This window comes from Argiope bruennichi, chromosome X1 (genome assembly GCF_947563725.1).
Source record: "Argiope bruennichi chromosome X1, qqArgBrue1.1, whole genome shotgun sequence".
Classification (NCBI taxonomy): domain Eukaryota; kingdom Metazoa; phylum Arthropoda; class Arachnida; order Araneae; family Araneidae; genus Argiope; species Argiope bruennichi.
Window position 1 is genome coordinate 105109456 of NC_079162.1, and position 20062 is coordinate 105129517.

The following is a 20062-nucleotide window of genomic DNA, read 5'->3' on the forward strand; positions in this document are numbered from 1 at the left end:
TATATTTTTAAAAATAACTTTAGCGAACTAAAGTAGATAAATTTTAATGCTTTAAACATGCGCTTTTATTTTGCTTATTCTCAGTTATTATTTCTCCATAAAAACCTTGAGTTTATAAACGTATTAATAATAAATTAATATGATTGTACCACGTTTACCGTAAGCATATTCTATGCAATGCCATTGGCTCTTTGGAAAATATAAGTTTCGGTTGCTTTGAAACAATCTTTAGAGCCTATTTCATAAACTAGTATTAAATATTTTTTGGAAGAAAAAAATCGTCTCAAAGATAATTTTACTTGGATTCTACGCATGACTATATTTTCCCCCTCTCTTTACACCTATACTTTTCTAACGACTTCGAAGTTCCCGCCCAAGTAAAATCACAACCTTGATACTACCGACCAACGAGCCCCTAGTATGCAACTTATCATTATATTTGTAAAATCCTTAGGAAAAAATAATACCCCACACGATGTGATCTAGAAGAAACTTTTTCACTCAGTTTTACTTGTTAACTGATCGCTATTATTTTCACTTTTATGCATCCGGCATTGTTCTTCCCTGCATCAAATGTAGCTTTCATAAGCGATTATGTGAACTTTCATATCCTTTTTTTTAAAGCTTTGTTTCTTTTGTAATTTTGATGCATATGCTTGTAAATTTTCTGCGTTATATACTTTTGAATATACTCAGCGATATTTTTTACAGTGCATTTCTCCTTTTCCCGCCAAAAAAAAAAAAAAAAAAATGGTGAATTTCACCATTAATGCATTTATTTTTTTATCTTCTGATTTTATAAAAGTTTTTGTGAGATTTTTCATTGTTTAATAATTGGCCTTTTATTACTTTAAATCATCCTTTTAATCTGAATGTATATTTTTAGCTTTGCTCACTTAACTTCATTACTTAATAATAAATAAAAATTAAATTGTTCAGTTTGTCAGTCAGTTTTTGTCAGTCTTTTATTTCCGATATATTTTAGACCCTGATCTTAGTTTTGAAATATCAAACCATTTCTTTTTTAATTTTTCTTTCAGCTCTTTTCCAGAAGGATATTCTATTTAGATTGACAAAATTAGTTGTGAGAAATTTTTATCTTGTTTCATTAGGACGGGTTTGAGACATCCATGTCATATTGGTTAAACAATCTTGTCAGTTGACTTTTTAAAGTCTCATGGCATTTTTAGACTATAGTTCCGCATACATTATTTGTCCGTTATTGTATGTATATATATATGCTTTTGCATTTGTAGTACAAACTGCTATGAGCTTCAACGTTTGCTTTTTGACAAAATAACAGCAAGGTTTTTTTTTGTTGTTGTTGTTATTTTGTTGGATTGAGATGATAGAAATCAGACAAGCTCGCAATCTTAGCCTCTAAGGAATACTAAAAAGTAAAATTAATACATAAATATAAGTGTTTGTGGTTAGAAGAAGAAATAATACAAATTATTAGAAAAATTGACGAATAAACTAGAGCCTTCTGGAAAAATAATTGCAGATCTTGTTTTAATTTAAAGTGAAACGAATATCTTCGCATTTAGAAGCGTGAATTTTATATAAAATTATTTCCTCCCGGAAATATTACATACAAATGATTTCATCTAAAGTTGACGGAGGAACATAAAGAAAGATTTTGAAAAAGCTGAAAATGCAGAATATACTTCCTTTATTTTGAAAAATACTGCAAGAAAATATTTTGTATTTTTTATACATAATTAAAAAGCTGTATAATTTAATCACATATAGTAATATTTTTTATTTAAATTCCTCAAACTATTTAGAATAAAAGCGATTTTTACTGATAATAGCTGTATAATTTAAACACTTACGGTTCTTTTTTATTCAAATTATTTGAAAAATGAGTCGGAATAATTTCGTATACAAGGGTACATGAAATAATAGATAATCAGCATAAAACTCTCAAATTTCCAAATAAGTAGGGAAGAATTTTCTTTTGGCGTTTGATTTGATGCAGAAATAGAAATGATAATGTATAGTGATTGCAGACAGGCTTACATACTGATTTCAAGCACTTTCATGGCTGACATGGACGTATAAATACTTGATTAACTCGAATGTTTATGATCCCTTTATTTCGTTGCTAGGAAACGGTAATGCTGTATGAACGAAATCATTTCTTCAGATTCTAGATTGAAAGATAATAACTAGCATACTACTTTTCAAATTATGTCTAATTTTAGAAACGAGGTCAAATTATTCTCTTTTTCTATAAACTGAATTACCAATTAAGCACGTTATCTCGTTAAATATGAGATGAGAATCGGTCTGAACTTTCTAAATTTTTGTTATTAAATAAACGATTGAAGCTCCTAATTTTTGGTGTTAAATGAATTCTATACGTGCTTTGAAACTGCAAGCAATTGATATATGCAGTTATATTTTTTAATTTGATGATTAGCTTCTATTTTACACGTCTGAATACTTTTCAAAAAATATTCTTTATAAGTTTTGGACTCTCTGTAATGAATAGATTTAAATTTTTTCTCAAAGTTTGAAGCATAATTATGTCAGTTAGGTTTTTCAATTATGTCATTATTTTGTAAGTTTACTGAAACTTGGCTTAGAATGCCAATTCCTTAGAAAGAGAGAACTGTTTGTATATGTCAACAAAATAGATTGTTATTTCAAAATGCATTAATAAAAATCATATTTAAGTATTTGTTATTGGCGTAGAAAATCTGCAGTTTGTTAAGATCCCTCACCGAATATGTGAATCGACAAATGATAAAAATTTAAGAATGTGACATAGCTTAGAATACGCTGCATTGAATACAAAACCTTATAAAATAATTTTCATAATTTTTAGATGCACTTTAAAGAATAATTTTAATTTTTTTCCTCTTTAACTTGACACCTAATTACGTCAGTTAGGTTTTTCAAATATGTCATTCGTTTGTAAGTTTACTGACTCTTGGCTTAGAATGCCAACTCCCTAGAAAGAGAGAACTGTAAGCAAACGTCAACAAAATAGATTGTTATTTCGAAATGCTGTAATAAAAATCCTTTTTTGCAACTTGTTATTGGAGCAAAAAAAAAAAAAAAAAAAAACTGCAGTTTGTGGACATACCCTCATTGAGAATCTGAATCGACAAATGATAAAAATATAAGCATGTGACATAGCTAGAATATGCTGCGCTGAATGAAATTATTCCTTCTGCTTTTGTTGTCAGGTTTGAACCAGGATGTTCAAGATGAAAATAAATGAGTGGAGAAATTTCATTCCATATATATGTCTTCTGCTGTATTTCTTTGAGCCGTGCTGTCAGTAAGTTTGATGCTAGATACATACTGTCAGAGCTTACCACACTCAACTGTAAGTTTCCCCAGGAATTATTTTAATTGATGACATTTTTGAACGGGGAAGCCCATCCTTTATGCGAATCGTGAGTTGCTATTTGTTTTTGGGAGTTTTATTTGCAATTTTTCTTTGGAGTTAATCCAGAATCGTGACCTGCAAGAAAAGTTATTTTCTATAACGGAGTTCAGTTATTATGAAACATGGGATAAATTGCGTAGGTGTACAATAGCTAGTTGCACTGTAATCGTTTTTTCAAAAGAATATGGGTTTCCCTTTGAATGTTTTCGAAAATGTATTAAAAAATTGGTGCAGGTGTAAGTTATATAATTCGAATAAAAGACTATTGTACTTTTCAGTAATCGGATAGACTAAGTAACAAACTAAAAAAAACTAAGTTATAACTTACAAACTGCTTAGAATAAGGTGAATTGCAGATATTTCGTGATGGATCATTGGGAGAATCCGGAAAATGTTAAACAGATACTTTATATTAAAAGTAAGAAATTTTCTAAGAAATTGTAATTATTTTTAAGGTCTGAAAATAATTTTTATTCACTTTTTTCGAAGAAAAGCTGTAAACTGAGAAGTTTTTTCATAAAATAAGATATTCAAATTAATAATGACATGTTGAAGCATAAATTTCTGATTCAGTAGATGATAACACGGACTTTTAAGATTAAAAAAGAAAACCTATCTAGAGAAAACAATTAATTTCTATTAGTTTAACATTCATAGCAAACTGATAAAAGCAATTTGTATCGAATCTAGAAGTGTAATTGTTGTTTTTGGTTGATCTCGATTTTTATTGCTACAAACACAATAATAGTCATTTAAGTTTAATCGACTGTGAAAAAAAAAAGTTTTTATTTAGAATGTCGGAACACCTACGATAAATATACTTGAAAAATTCTAACTTGATTTTACTCCAGCAGTCTTAAACATTATTGAGGGTTTAATATTTCATTACCTCTATTAACTACTTTTATAAGTACATACACACTTTCCTTGATATAAAATAAAGCAAAATAAGTTTTTACAGAACTGCATTCGACTGATCGAAAATAAAGACAGTTGTATTCAATAAGCCTTTTTGTAACTTTAATATATTAAGTTTTCTATAACTTTTTCTTTTGAATTTAACTTTCTAATGTCGCTCATATTTACGCTTGAGAACTTTGCATCAAAGCTTAATGAAATAGATCTTAAGTGTTTGGCTCTGTTTAGCTAAATTACTAATAAAAAAAATCACTAACGGTAAAGTTTAAAACTTTTCAAAATGTATCATGTTTTAATCAAACAAGAAGTAAAAATCATTATCTTTGCTGAGATGGCGAAGAGCGAAAAAAAAATGTATATGTATTGATCTGTGTTACTGCCTAAATTTGTTTTTAGATTTTTATTTTAGCTATCCAAACTTAATAAAATTGAATAGTAGTTAATGATATATAAAAAGAAATCTAATTTAACGTCAATATGGGGAAATTTTAAATAACATATTGGGGTAATTTTCCTGTTTAGTTTCTCTTCTAGATGCGAATGAATTCAGTAGAAAATAACTATTGAAAATTTATTATGAAACCAAAATTTTCGTAGGAAAAAAAACCCTATATTTAAGTGCTACTTTACACGATTTTTCAAAATATTAAGAAGCAGTAAAAAAGTATATTTTATGAAAACTGACCCAATAAACGGAACGTTTCTTTGATTTATTCGTACCAGATAGTTTGATTAGAGTCGAAAGTTTAAATCTGATCCTTTTTCTTAACTTAATTGATATCAATAAGCTCGCATCAACTCCTATTACAAACACTAGGATCGCTGACTGCACAAATGAACATCAAGTTCATGCTGTCATTTTTAAGCTCTTTAATTTGCCATCCACCTTAAATCTCATCACCTCTTTAGCATCACTTCATGGCAATACCAAATGAAAAGCATAAAATATAATAAAAGATAGAATGAATATATCAGAAAAATTTTATCTAATGTTATTTTTCTTTTTTTTTCTCTCTCTCTCTAATTTATTATTTAAGTTTTAAGTGCTGGCCTGTGTATTTCTGTTCGATTTAATTTAATGAGCAACTAGGTTTATTTGAAAGTTCGATCTCTTGAGAACGATTATTTTTTTTGCCTTTGAATAAATCTATATTCTGTGATCCTGAACGCTGAATTCTCACATACACTCAAGCTATCCTATATAGTCCATCGTAAGTGAAAGCACCACCCCTGCGTCGCTGATAATCTTTCCTTTTTCATTTTTCATGTCTTAAGACAAAAGTCACGCAGATGATAGAGAAAAGAATGATAAACGGTTCCATTGGCAGCCGCAGATTAACAGAAGTTAGTTACCTGTGAAGCCGACTATCATGATGACTAGAAACTGAAGGAGTGCGCTAGAAATATTGATTGCTCATTTTTCAAAGTCAAATAATGCCTACAAAGATTATGGAAAAAATAACAACAACAAAAAAAATAACGAAATCAGAGTCCCTCTGTTTGGCAGATCCTTTGAAGAAAAAGCCACTTACAAGAAATGATTAATTACTTAACATCTCCACCATCCTTGCCCAACCCTATCAGGGTATATCAACTTCGACCTTAAAAGACCAAAGAGTCTTGATTATTAAAGATTGCATGTTCTTGAAAAGAAGTCCTCTTTGTATGACTTTTTTTTTTTTCGCTTTTTATTTTTGCAGTCATGTGGTCACTTTAAAATGAAAGAAATACGAGAAGAGAATACTAATATACCAAATGAAAAAGAAATTGATTTTTTTCCCTTTAAAATCTTGAGTTATTTCATAAGCTTGGATGGGGCTTTATCCAAGTTTCTTAAATGGAATTTAGGTTCCTTGAGATTAGTTTATATATATATATATATATATATATATATATATATATATATATATATATATATATATATATATATATATATATATATATATATATATATATATATATATATATATATATATATATATATAATATCATTATAGCTGTGATCTATTTTTTGAAAAGAAGCAGTCCCTGAAAGCATCATTTATTTCTGCTTTTAAATTTTTTTTTTTCCATTCATTCTGCTTATTATTCTTTCTTTAAAATACAGTTTGAGCAATAAGTATTTTTTTAGAGAAAATTGTTGCCTGCAGAAGTTTTTGAAACAATAGTTCAAATATAAATTATTAGATTTCTTTGAATTCAACATTACATTTATAAGTTGCATAGAATATTCTTTTCTTCTGATAAAAATTAAAAAGTATGATAACAAAAATTGATACAATTTATCTGTTTCTCATCTTCTACAATGAAATAATCACCGATAATCTGAGCAACATATGTCCAAAGTAAGGGTACGTCTATTAACATTTCAATATATTTCTCATGAAATTTTGTTCTATAAAGTTAAAGTTTCTTAAGCAATTGTGTATTTAACCGAAACGGTGATCAGTGCAGCACCACTGCTTTTTCCTTGGGTTTCAAATTTTAACGGATGAAGAAAAAGACATATAATTATTTGTTTCTTTCGAATATCAAAATGTTCGATTGACCTACAGAAGGTTTTATTATTGTTTAATGCGAAGTTATATAATAAATGGGATGTTTGCTATGGTTTTATCTTACATAAAAGCAAATGTTGCAATTACTAAAATAATCATTGTTTAAAGAAATCTATGAAATTATAGAAAATGCTGATAATAGATGATTAAAGCCACACTAGGACACACAACATTGAAGATACATAAGAAGTTACGGTTGACTTGTGCTTTTTCAACTGTATTTGTTTAAATTTAGAATTTGGTTGCAGCGCACGCAGTTCTTCTTATTTTTTAAGTAGTGAATTCTAATATTTAGTGATATAATGAAAGGATTTCGTGGAAATTCTTTACAAAAAGTTTCATTTTTGTAAGAGGAGGAAACATTTTTATTATGTCCTTCATAAACCACTCTTACTGAATACAAATGATGAGCTGAAAAAAATTAATAAATGAATTGGTTTCATGCCGTAATATTCATTAAATAATGAATATGTAATTATTTTCAATTGCATTCCTTCATAAATATGCGTTGTAATTTTAGGAAAGAATTTTTAATTTTTATTTATTTATTTATTTTAATATAAGAAGTGTATGCTACTTATAAGCAAGTGGATAAATCGGAAAAAAGTTCTTTTCAAATTCTGTAGACATCTCTAATAACAGAAACGATTTTTTTCAAAGCATGTTTCATTCGCGATATTTCATCAAACACCATTTTGTCCAAACCCATAATTTGTAACAACGATAGAGAGGTGTACTCTCATTTATTAAAATCAGCCATTACATAAACCGCTTCGAAATGTTGGATTCAGAACTCGCTTTTGTTCGAATTTGCGTGCCCATGCGCAATTTTGTTTCTAGTGTAGAATTCCAGCTAATAAGTAAAAAGGGAGTCTAACAACTTAAAATTAATGGGATCAATCACGTGATAATTTACTTTGGCTACTGTTCCGTACAAAGCCATACATTGTATCTAAATGTGTCCTTCAGCTTAACAGGACATAAAGCACTCTGATGCTACACATTTCCATTTATCTTATTTCGTGTGGAGGAATAAGACATGAGAAGTTATGACCAGGTTATGTTAATTTTATTAGTTTGAGGATTTTTAGCTTTTTAATTATTTAAAAGAAGGAATAAGTGATTGCAATGACACGAGTGCTAGAGACCGAAGTCTAATTTTTCTTAATCTTCCTAATAAATCACACTGAGAAACATGACCGAAAGAATCCTCTAATCTCATTAAGTCATTATTAATCAATACTAAAGGTCTTAAAAGTGCCAGATTAGAGGCTAAAAGTTATCTTACACTGGAAAAGCTTCTTGAGTTAAATTAATACTTTGCTTTACTATGTAAATCCAAAATGCATTTAGTTAAATATTTCATGAATGAAAATCGATTATTTTATCAAGGAATGAATCAGAAGTATTTGAGGAAGAAACGTTAAAACCTTTTAACTTTATTATTTATTTAATATACAAGCTAAGAAGAATGTAGGGCTTCTCGTAAAGCTAGAGAAAAAATATAGTAAACTGTTCTTATAAAAATGATGATTTCCCCATATTTTATGTAAATTTCAAGAACTAAGAAAAACACACTTAATTAAATTAATTACAGAGCTCCATTAATTAATTACAGAGCAGCTGCATTAATTAAATTAAATACAAAGAAACTTAATATGTCGTCCAATAATCACAAAGATTATATAAACGCCTTTCTGGAAAACCTAAATGACACGACAGCCACGAATAATAAATTCGGGCTCTATGGCTAACGTATAATAGCTCCCATTGAGTGGCACATGAGCCGACAATTTAGATAGAAAAAATAAGCAATCGGTAATGGATCAGTTAACCAAGATATAACATCTTCATTATACAATCCAAGGAAACGAGAAAATACTTATACACAGTTTCTGGGCTTGAATATGCTCCTTTGATCTGTTCCCTGAAGGAAACATATTGATGGATGAAGAAACTATGAGTCTAAATTAATAAAAAAAGTTTTTCCATTTCAGCAGTTCGAATTTTTTTTTAATGCATTATGTTTCTGAAACTAAAATACATTGATACATATCTATATCTCTCTATATATGCATATCTGCTTGAGAGTATTTGTCAAAGAGGTGCTGTAAACCTTACACTTGTTGAATAACTTAACCACTGACCATCAGGACCAAAATAACAATAATATTAAGTAGGTAGTTTTCTAGAGACCCCACAATATTGAAGGACCCAGAATTTTGATATTGCAATATTTTCTGATTTTATTAATTCTTTTGCTTTCATTTAATTTACATGGACCATGAACTCAGACTGATTCAAGTATTAATGTTGTTCGTAAAAAAAGTATTGCTTTATATTTAAAAATAAATATCCGATTCTATAATAGTGTTTAAATTGTACACCAAACTGCTTTTTTACTATTTTATTTAATATTGTTTTAAATTTGAATCCTTAATTTTTTATATGAAAAATACAGAAATTTAAATTTCCAGTTTATGATTTTATTTTTGTATTGTTTCAAAAAATTTTGAGTTAAAGCAGTAAATATTTCGAGTAAACATTTTTTTTTAAAAAATTAAATACATTTTTTAAAGTTGATAATTGTTAAAGTGAATTGCATTTTAATGAAAGGTTATCTCAAACAGAAAAAAATCTTTGACTGAAATAGAAACTTCTGAACTATTTTTCAAAAGACATAAAAAAAAAAATTGCGAAAATATTTATGAGCCTTTCTTTTTTAAAATCTAGCAATTTTTTATAATTTTGCCACTTCATAATGTGAAATTTTTATAATGGAAAGGATTAAATATATTCTGTCTAGACGACTTTTGATACTTTCCTTTTTTCCGAAAATGTATTTACCCGCATAAAGAATTCGGTGTTTGGCCTTGTATATAAATTGATTTTATCAGTCACTAGGACAGAATTAATCATTTTGTAAATTGTATGTCACTTGTTAGCGGCTAAATAGTTTCACCGAAACTCTAGTAGTCGATAATATCAGAGATTTCTGAATGGATAAGCTGTAAATATTCTAGAAAGATAGATTGATGTGTAACTAGATGCACATTTTTCATTGTTTGGATAACACCTTTTATATATATGGATGTGATAATGTAGCGCTGATAGACATCTAACACGATAATCGAAGGTACACAGATTATCTTTTTTTTTTTCGTGTGTGTGTAGAATAAAACAAAATGCATACAGAAGGTTTTCACTTTCAAAGTTTATGAAACTTCCGAAAAATCGAAGTATTTGAAAGTGCGTTTGTTTAAAACAGGAAAGACTTTCAGAAAATTACTTGCATTTTATTTCGATTTTTGTTAAAATGATAATGTTATATATAGAATAATTCTATAATTAAAAAAATGAGATTCAAAGTGAGAATAGCAATAACATAAATAGCAATTTGAAAATAAAGGTAATAGATTTATTCAATTCCTTCTTGTTATTTTAATAGTTTTTAATGATTTTTAATACAAAAAATGTTGCTTATTTACATATAAAATTTCATCAGCTTATCCAAAAGAGTATGCTACCACTACAGTTTATTTGACTTCACAAAGATTAAAGTCACTTTAAAAGAGTTATTACTTCTTTTTTTTATTTTAAAAACTATTCTTTTATTTAAATAGCCTTCTCTAGTCTAAAATTCCAGTCATAAAATCGAAAATAATGTCAAAAAGGCTCCAAGAAAGCTTTTTTTTTTCTTGCATTTTAATACAATAGTGTTGTATTTTTAAAGAGACTGTTTTTATAATGTTGTGTACTTAGAGTAACTTCTTAGGGAAGTTTCGAAATCTTTTTGGAAAACTCATTTTAAATGATGTTGTATGCAACATCATATAAGTACATGCGTGTCTATTTTCTTTCAATTTAAATCGAATCTTAAGAATCTTCTCAATTTAAATATGAATTATAATGAATTCTTTGAGAGTGAGTCTTACATATACCCGTATTTCAAACTTTGCTTATTTTACTGTGAATCGCCAACGGACTGAAGGCTGCCGATAGGAATGCTGACTTTAGTATATCTAAATCGAGACAATGAAGTCTTCTGAGAATATTTAACCTGAATGCATGAATTGTAATCTGATAAATTCTGAGTTCGGTTCTTAATCATGACGAAACTTTGTTCCGAATTTATACTTTATGAATGTGAAAGAAAGAATAAGACCCTAATAAACGCAACTTGTTTTTCACTTGAAGGAAATGCTGCAATAAGTTTCCTCTACTTTAACGAAATCAATTTATGAAAGAATATTGCCGATTCTCTTTAATAATTTAGAAACTCTCGGGGAAAAAAAAATTGTGCCATGGAATGTTATTCTGAATTCCAACAGAGGAGCGCGGTTGCCCAGTGCCAAGGTGAAGAAGCTTTGTGGCCGGAGTGTTTTAAACTCGAAACTCGATAACAATAGAATAAAGATCCTTCGTGTACGTGGGCCCGGCGCCAACATACGCAGTAACCCAAGCCCAGCAGTTCAAAATTTTGAAGCTGTCCAGTATTGCTTTTGAATGGCTTCCGAATAGGGAGTTAACATAACTTAATTAAACTAAGCCAGTTCTAAATGTTTAGTAATGTTACTGCATGATTTTTTGAAAAATCTTTTCAGCTTATCATGCTCTTAAAGCTTCTTTCATTTGAAAATTTCTCTTATCATATCTTATAAGGCATAAAAATACATATTTCCACTAAAATCATTTCTGCCTTTAATCAACAGATTTTGAATAATTTAATAATTTAATAACTGAATAATAAAAATATGCGCTTTATGCATTTTGACTTGAAGAGTAAAAGATTCTGGTGAAGAAATTTCAATTAAATAATAAATGTTTTAGATGAAAGAATTTTAAAAATGTGGAGCGAAATTGTTTTAGCTATTTTCTTACACTATTTATCCTCGTCTATATAAACATACAACTTTTTTATTGTAAAAGTATTATGAAGCGCTCTGCAGCTTTCAACTCAGATAAAATATAATATTTATTAACTATTCAATCGTTTTAAATAAACATTTCATTTTAATGAGTGGTAAAAATAGATTCAAGTAAAAATATAAGAAAACAATTGTTGTTTTTTCCCTGAATTCGCTACCACGCTAGATTTCAAACAAGTACGAATGGCCTTTTTTTCATTTGTCTCACGCCACGTTGACAGATGAGATTGAATTTACCCCCTTTTTTCAGCTAAGGAAATCAAATGGATTTCTCTTGTGCTTTATCTGAACAGCACTAGAATAGAAATAATATAAATGAATTCTGGAGGTTTGGAATAACATTGGTAAATTACTATATGGCCCCAGAGGGAGTAAGATAAATGATGAGAAAGATCCAAGTTTGTGTCGAACTTTGATCTTCCTGCATCTTGCATCTCTTACCTCTTTTAAATCTCGGAGGGATGGAAATAGATGATGCAGAAGAGCAGGATGCTGAGAATGAGAGTAAAGAGGAGAGAGAGAAAAAGAAGAATGCGCTTGCAAAATGCCTAGAGCGTAAAGCGGGAGTGAAAAATGGAGGCTGCGATCCTCCAGGTTATCGTAGGAGCGCTATCGTTTTATTCGTTCTCTCTTCTGCAAGTTCCTTTTTCCGCCTCTTAAAAAATTATATTTCTTAGTGCTCGTCTTTTCCGTTTCTCCAGAGTTTTCCGTTCATGCCTCGAATGCTGAAAAATACCCAGCTGCAGTGGAATCTAAAATTTTTATTTAGAATTTGGGATCCTATCTTCAGGACATGCAGCAGGAAAATACCCAGATGGTTATCAGAAACTTAAAATTCACCAGACTGGTGAGCCTCAAAATAGCTAGCAGCGATTTTAGAATGTAATATTACATTCTATAGGATTTAAAGTTTTCCGAAACTTTTGATTTTTAAAGCGAGATTTAAAGATTTAGAAGAAAATTTATTCATTTTTCTTTTACCACTTTCACCAAAAACTTTCCGTTTAACTTAGTTTCCAAAATAATGAAAGATAATACAATTTTTAAGAGCTGTTAGTAAAACCTTCAAGTAATTCGATAAAGATTGAAGCGGCAATAATTTTTTTTAGAGATTAGAAACCAAAATTAGAAATTTTGAAGATATTTGTATTTACATATACAACTCAATTGAGATTAAATTCCTGATTTTAATTAGATTGAATAAATTATACATATTGTATATTTGTAAATGCCTATACAAAGTCATTTTATTAATGGTGAATAAGTTGTGTATATATCTATGTAAATACAACTAACACATTGAGTTAATTATCTAATTCGTAAGAGGAAACTTTTTTTGCTATTTTAGAAAATGTTGGCCGCATTAAACTTCTGAAGTAGGTTTAACTGTAAATGCATGCCAGAAGTAATTCAAATTCACATAATCGTTTTGGATCTTTTAAAGCATTTCTTTTTATAATTCTGAAAAAAAGAAATAGATTTTGAATGATCAATGAAGGATGTTCTAAATTGTGTTCACATTTACTATTTTAATGTTTAAATTTACAATTTAAAGATTTCTTTGCTTTATTTTGCAAAAATGAATGAATAAAAATAAGTAATTCTTAGAGACTGCTCAAAATATCTTATTTCTGTTCATTTATTTATCACAAAAAGTGTTTATTTCTCTAAAAATGCAACATACTTATAAATTATCGATCCAATAATATCTCCAGCACTAAATGCTAAAATGATTTTCTTTTATCTTTAAATTTTGCTTTTAACTTGTGCTTTCTCATTTTGTAAATGCATCAGATTAACTAAGCATTCAACCTTTCCTCTAGTTTGAAGTTATTTAGTTTAATTGAAGGGTATATGGTATCATTAGGTCTACCAACTAATAACAGGTTTACAGGACTACAATTTCCTCCTGAAAGCACTTCATATTATTATCACCACTCAGATTGTTGAGGGGAAAGTGTCCTCTACTCCCAGCACCCTCTGACTTCTCCCATACAGCATTCCTTCTTAACTTCACGTGATCAGGGTATTATTATCGTGTTATACACTTGTTGTTTTCAGTTGAAAATACACGGACTGACAAGTCGTATCAAGTTGTCATGTTTCTAAGCTGTTATTAATATTTCAAACTTTACCAAAGATGAATCGTGGATTCAATGCGTAATTAAACACAATACTGAAGAAAAATGATACTCTGTCGTTCATTAACTATGTTTGAAAAAATGAATAGAATTTGAATATTTCTAAGTTGTTATTGACAGAACATTCCCGATGCAGGAATTAAGAATTTCTAATCAGACTTTCCAAAATGCACAGAAAAAAGATCTTATCTCATATTTCATTTGTCTCTCATATTTCAGAAGGCAAACTCTCTTTCTTTCTATTATTATAATTTCTTCTACATTAGATTAATGTAGAAAGCGCACATCCTTTTGAATCAAACAACAAGGTAGAATAAAGATACGGTTTTAAAAATAAAACATGTCCTTAGAAGATTTTTCAATGTTCTACCTAGATAAGATTAAATTTGCATCTGAGATTGAGAAATAGTAACTTAAATTCAATGATGTAATGATTACAAGTTTATAAAAGAAAGTCTGAGCAAATGATAAGAAATAACGGTTAAAAAAAATTCTGTGCAGTTTTTTTCAATTTCTCTTCCTTTTTTTTTTTTACATTTGTTTTTAGAAAGGAATTTATGCAAAAGTGTGACCAAAAATATACCAAATTATTTGAATTCAAAGATTTATTCAGTTTTTGATTTTATTTCATTAAAAGTTCACTGAGCTCTAAATTCTCAGTTTAAACTAAATTTTAAGAAACCATTGCAATAAAAATATTTAAGTAGATTTCATCAAAAAATATATTGAAAATTCCTAATATAAAAAAGAAACTATTGTATGTACTTTGCATATACTTTTAAGATTTCATTATAAATCAGAATGCAAGAGTTAATAAAATAAATATTTCATGGGAAACAGAAACTTGTTTCAGAATACTTCAATTTTCTGTACTGTATTTTGATTTAAATCATCTGCTAGAAAAAAAAATCATGATTTTTTTTTTTTTTTTTTTTTTTTTTACCAGTAGCGTTTTATTATATTTTTATTTTAATTATTCTTTATTTCATTTATTTCGTTCTTGGATATATTTCTAGATTAAACAGAATGCTTTAAAAAAATTCTTACGGTTAATTTTGTATGTCCCTATAAGATATATTATAAGACGACAGGCATAAATTTTATGTGATATTTTTTTTCCTGAAAATCCATCAAAATTTGTAATTTTTGCCTTTTACCTTTTGCATTCACAATTAAATATTTATAAATATTTAATGCCAGAATTATTAGAATGTATTTTGAAAACCCCAATGGTTTTTTTAAAATTTATTTCTTTACACATGAGAACACGTGGAAACTAAAAGCAGATCGGAAGTTTATTTCTTATCTTGCTATTGAGAGCAAAAAACTATTTACTAACAAAAATTATTATTTTATCCTTACTGATGTCCAAAACATGTTTCAACAAAGTTTTATGCATAATTATCTACAAATATTTAGATAGTTTCAAATTCTAATGATTGCATATTATATCACTTTTTTTGCCTTCTGACTTACTTATATATTAATTGGAATTTCAAACAGTTAATTTTGTCTTAAAACAAAAGAAAATGGATGCTTCTTTTCAGCTATGATCAACATTAACTCATCTTCTTGAGCAAGCAAAAGTCATTTTTATTCCTCATTATATTCTTATTTATTCGACATGTAAAACAATATTCTTATCATTAGTAACAGCCATATTATCCTTATTGGTTTCAAAACATGTTTCATCAAAATCTTATGCATTATTACGTAATATATATTATATATTGTAACCACATAATATATATTATATCTGAATATTTAGACCGTTTCAAATTTCTGTTTAAATTTTGTATTTATGTGTAGAATTTCTCGTTTCAACTAAAAGTTTGTTGCAAACTTATTTCAGCGCCTTTTGGCGAATTCAGTCGAGAATATTCTGGATTTTCGGAGTTTTGTTATCTTTCAATCTACACAGAATAAAGTTAGAAGTCTTTTCATAGAAAATCCTGAGCAGAATAATAAATTAATATTAATAAGCATTAGCATCTTTTGCAGCTTAGGAACTTATTTTCCCCAACTTCTGCTTTTCCCGATGGAATATCCCTTTATGTAAATCTTGAGATCTCTGCGCTATGGAACGTAGATTGGGTGACTGGCTGCATGCCAAAACCACTTCCCCTGAACAAATTAACAAAGTTCTATGCCTGACGAGCTCACTGGTTTCGCTACATGAATTTTATATGAAGGAATGAAGTAACTGATTTAGCCAGTAAAATATTGTTGTTCTGGCATTTATTACCTCACAGTTAGCATTCCTAGGTGTCTTAATATTTGATTATGGAATCAGTAATTAAAATTCATTGTGCATTCCCTAATTACTGAAATTAACTATTCATTGAAAACTTCATTGTTGAATGGAAAAGAACACTAAAGAAGTTAAATGATTTCAAGTATTTAATGCGAATGATAAAAGAAAGTTTTAAAATCGATCGCCTTGGAAAAAGTATTTGTTTTATAACGGTTTTCATCTGTGCATATATTTCTACGAATGAGTGAGATAATTATAAAAAGCGGAACTCGCATAGAATAATAATATATTATTTCATTTAAGTAACAAAGCTAATGCAATTAATTTTAATTTTGTTAATTTTAAAAAGAGCAAATGTGTTTTTGAAAAATTGAGGTAAAAAAATAGTTATAATACAATAACTTTAACGAAGAGATTTTTTTTGCTGTTGTCTTTTGTCATTTTTTATCTTTTAAAATTATTCATATTTTAAAATTATAAATGAGATTACTTCATAAATGAAATTTACATGCACGTTTTTTGAAATACTTCGTTATACAAATTTTGAAAAATAATATCATACACCGTTATTGCAATTAATATTTCATAGTTTATTACATTTACCGTATTATGGACATGTGTCTAAGCATATTTCACGAATTCACTATAACAACCATGAAATTTCGAGTGAATAAAAATATAATTACTTAATTCAGGAATACACAATGTAACTTTTTATCTGTAATTTCAAGAAAAAAATTAAACTATTATTAAACCGAAATGAGCTACGGAATGACTGAAATTAGACTTCTTAGATTATAGATTTCAAGGTTAATAAGCATGCATTTCATATTTAAAAACTTTTGCGGTGGTTCCTTCCTTATCATTTCATGATTTTTCATTCTTATGACATGCAGCCTGCGTATGTTATTAACTGCAATTTACCTTAGATTCACCTGCAAGTTGTACGGCGAAACATTTCAGCACTATTTTAGAATAACCTACCCACCCTCTAAGATCTGTGCAAATAAGCTATTCAAAACGCTTTTTCCGACTCAAAGAAGAGAAAGAGAGAATAGGGAACCTTTTGACCCTCGCAGTCAATAAATCTTGGTCTCGTTTCTTCCGACTTGTTTTGATCAGTATCAAAGATACCTGCTTCAACAGAACAAAACAACTTCGGTTTTAATAGGACCTTTGTTGCTGAGAATTACTGAAACTCGGAGATGTGTTGTTTCCAAACAAATCTAGTACAAGGGGAAAAAAAGCATATGATCTAGAAAAAGAAGGCATGAGATAATCTTGTTTTAAAATCTTAGCCTTGTTAAGCAGTTATTTTTACTGATAAGGAATGCTAAGCAAAATCTTCTCAGTAAAAGCAATTAGTGATTGAAACAGATATTTAACATTATAATAGTTAATTAAATCCAAATTTATCTACGTTGAAATATTTCATGTTGAATCGTAAACAATGCACATTGTAACTTTTTCAAAACCATCAATTAAGTCAAAGCAACGCTAAATGACTTTCCACCAAAGACATTATACTTCTGTAGTTTTCTTCAAGGATATATTTCTTTTGATATTCTGTGACTTTTATTCAATCTGGCATATATGCAGAAAATGATCATATTATATCAGTTTGATAAAATTTCCTTTATCTTGTAACGAATGTTTTATGTCTGGTAACAGTAAAGTTAATGTAGCAACAATAAATGTGAAACGATTTATGACAATTTAAAAACAAAGCATTATTGTAAAATTGCTAAAATCAACATCTATTAAAAATTTTAATGCTTTAAAGGTTTTCATAAAATAAAAAAAACAATTGATTGGAATACCAAATAAATTACAATGTTCCAATTCTATTTTGGAAAGAGTTGTTATCTTTTAAATTGAAGAATTTTCTTTTGTTGCTTTGATTTTTCAGGAGTTATTTTTTTAAAGACAAGAAAAAGTAAATTTATTATGAATAAAAAATATAATCTTAGGGCGAATAGAAAATGTAAAGAAATTAATAACAAAATTATACATCTATTTGATATCAGAACTTTCTATTTATCTACCCAAATCTTTCAGTGAATATAGCGAACAACTGTTCCATATATAATGCTATAATTCAATACATACCCCTATTTCAAGGTCTAATATTGCTACAATTTGTAAATAAAACACTCATCAGAAATGCTGTTTTTTTTTTAATTGAAAGGAATTAAAGTTTGCTAATTTATTTCTATTTTTTCGCATTTTAATTATTCGTCGGGCCTTTTTGTTCTTCATTCGCCACCTATTTTGAAACATCCACATTTTGGCCTCTTATCGCTTTCTGTGATATTTTTTCTTGCTTCAAGTGTATTAAATTTTTTCATTTTGCTGTCAAGGATTGATATGTTAATAAAAATGTTCTCTTATTTTTTACAATTATAATATACCATTGACTTGATAAACATGTTTTATAGTGTTAAAATGTGAGAATGGCTTTAATTTTTCAGGAATATTTTGTTTTAACATTGCAGAAATAGAATGTAAGTTTATACGTTTATAATTAAATTTCTGTGGCACTACTTACAGCTCTTATTTTTACGTCACACTAGGACTGAAAAATCTCTGCCACAGCAAATTTTTTTTGTTTATTATTTATTTAATATACATAAATGCCATCTAATGTTTTTATAAAATTTCTTCTCTCATATGTTAAAAAGGGGAGATATCTATATGTCTTCGAATTTGTTGTTATCTCTTCGAATCATTTTGAGTTTGTTGATATTTATGTGCCTGAAATTTAACATGAGATTCACTTTAAGAGAAATTTATTGAGACAGATGGCAACAAAAAATTCTAAAAGTTGCTTTGAAGGTACATTCGATTTGGAAGATGATAGAAAAATGAGTATTGGGAAGATAATTGTTTATAATTATGGTTATGTTTCAACAAGAATACTAGAAAGTGTAATATTTTAGCACATATATAAAAACTACTTTAAATTAGAACAAATAGTATCTGAATTCGTTTTAAATATACAAGATTCGAATGTTTTTCAGCACACCCTAACCTACTAAGTTTGTAAATCGAAGTAATTAAAGCTAACAATTTTATTTCACAATGAGTGTTAAAAAATGAGATTTTTGCTATTATTGCACAGTTTTTTTTTTTTTTTTTTTTTTTTTTTTTTTTTGTTAATGGTCCAGTGCGATTTTGGTAAAATTGTTTTTCCCTGTTTGTGCATCAGTGTAGGAATATATACTAAATTTTACAACAATGAATTTTTTTTCAGAAGTATGTTCTGAGGAGTTTGGAATCTTTTGCATTCTCTTCAGGCAAAGGTAAGTTATCTTGTTCGTTTTCTTAATAATTTTCTGTTTTATCTATAAAATATTTTGTAAGAAAAGGAAAGCCTCCCAACTTTTAAATCAATTTTTTAAAAAAAAGTTTTTCATAAAATAAATATGAAGAATTAAAAAAAAAATGTTTTAGCTAGACTAGTTAAATAATTTATGAAGAAAAACGAGGTTTTTCCGTTCAGTACAGTTGCCTATTCCTTTCCTTGTCAGCGAAAAGATATTCACACTATCGAAAGAATCTTAAGCCATAAAGGATGTAACATGAGAAATTAGCTCCATTTTTTTCATAAACTGTGGGCGTAGATTGTTTCCAAATCATTCTCCATTAAACCTTCAGCTTATCACTTTCACAGCCAGCTTTTATTTCGATTTGTCGTTATATATAACTCATGCTTTATGATAATCACGTTTCATGCATTGTGATTCTTAAATGACACGGTTCTGCGTCGGTTGTGGTTAACAATTACACATATTTAGAAATAGCGGGCGTAAGGGACCACCTTCAAGTAACACGTTACACCCTTGAACCGTTGACCTGGG

General features: G+C 28.3%; 1 long non-coding RNA gene across 4 annotated transcripts in view; it reads left to right on the forward strand.

Annotated features, from left to right (window-relative positions):
* Positions 1–20062, forward strand: part of LOC129958618 (uncharacterized) — a 246249-nt gene that overhangs the window by 64545 nt on the left and 161642 nt on the right. For all 4 annotated transcript variants that reach the window (XR_008783268.1, XR_008783266.1, XR_008783267.1 and 1 more), the window contains exon 3: positions 19456–19504. This is a non-coding gene — a long non-coding RNA (uncharacterized LOC129958618). The remainder of the gene's footprint in view (positions 1–19455; positions 19505–20062) is intronic.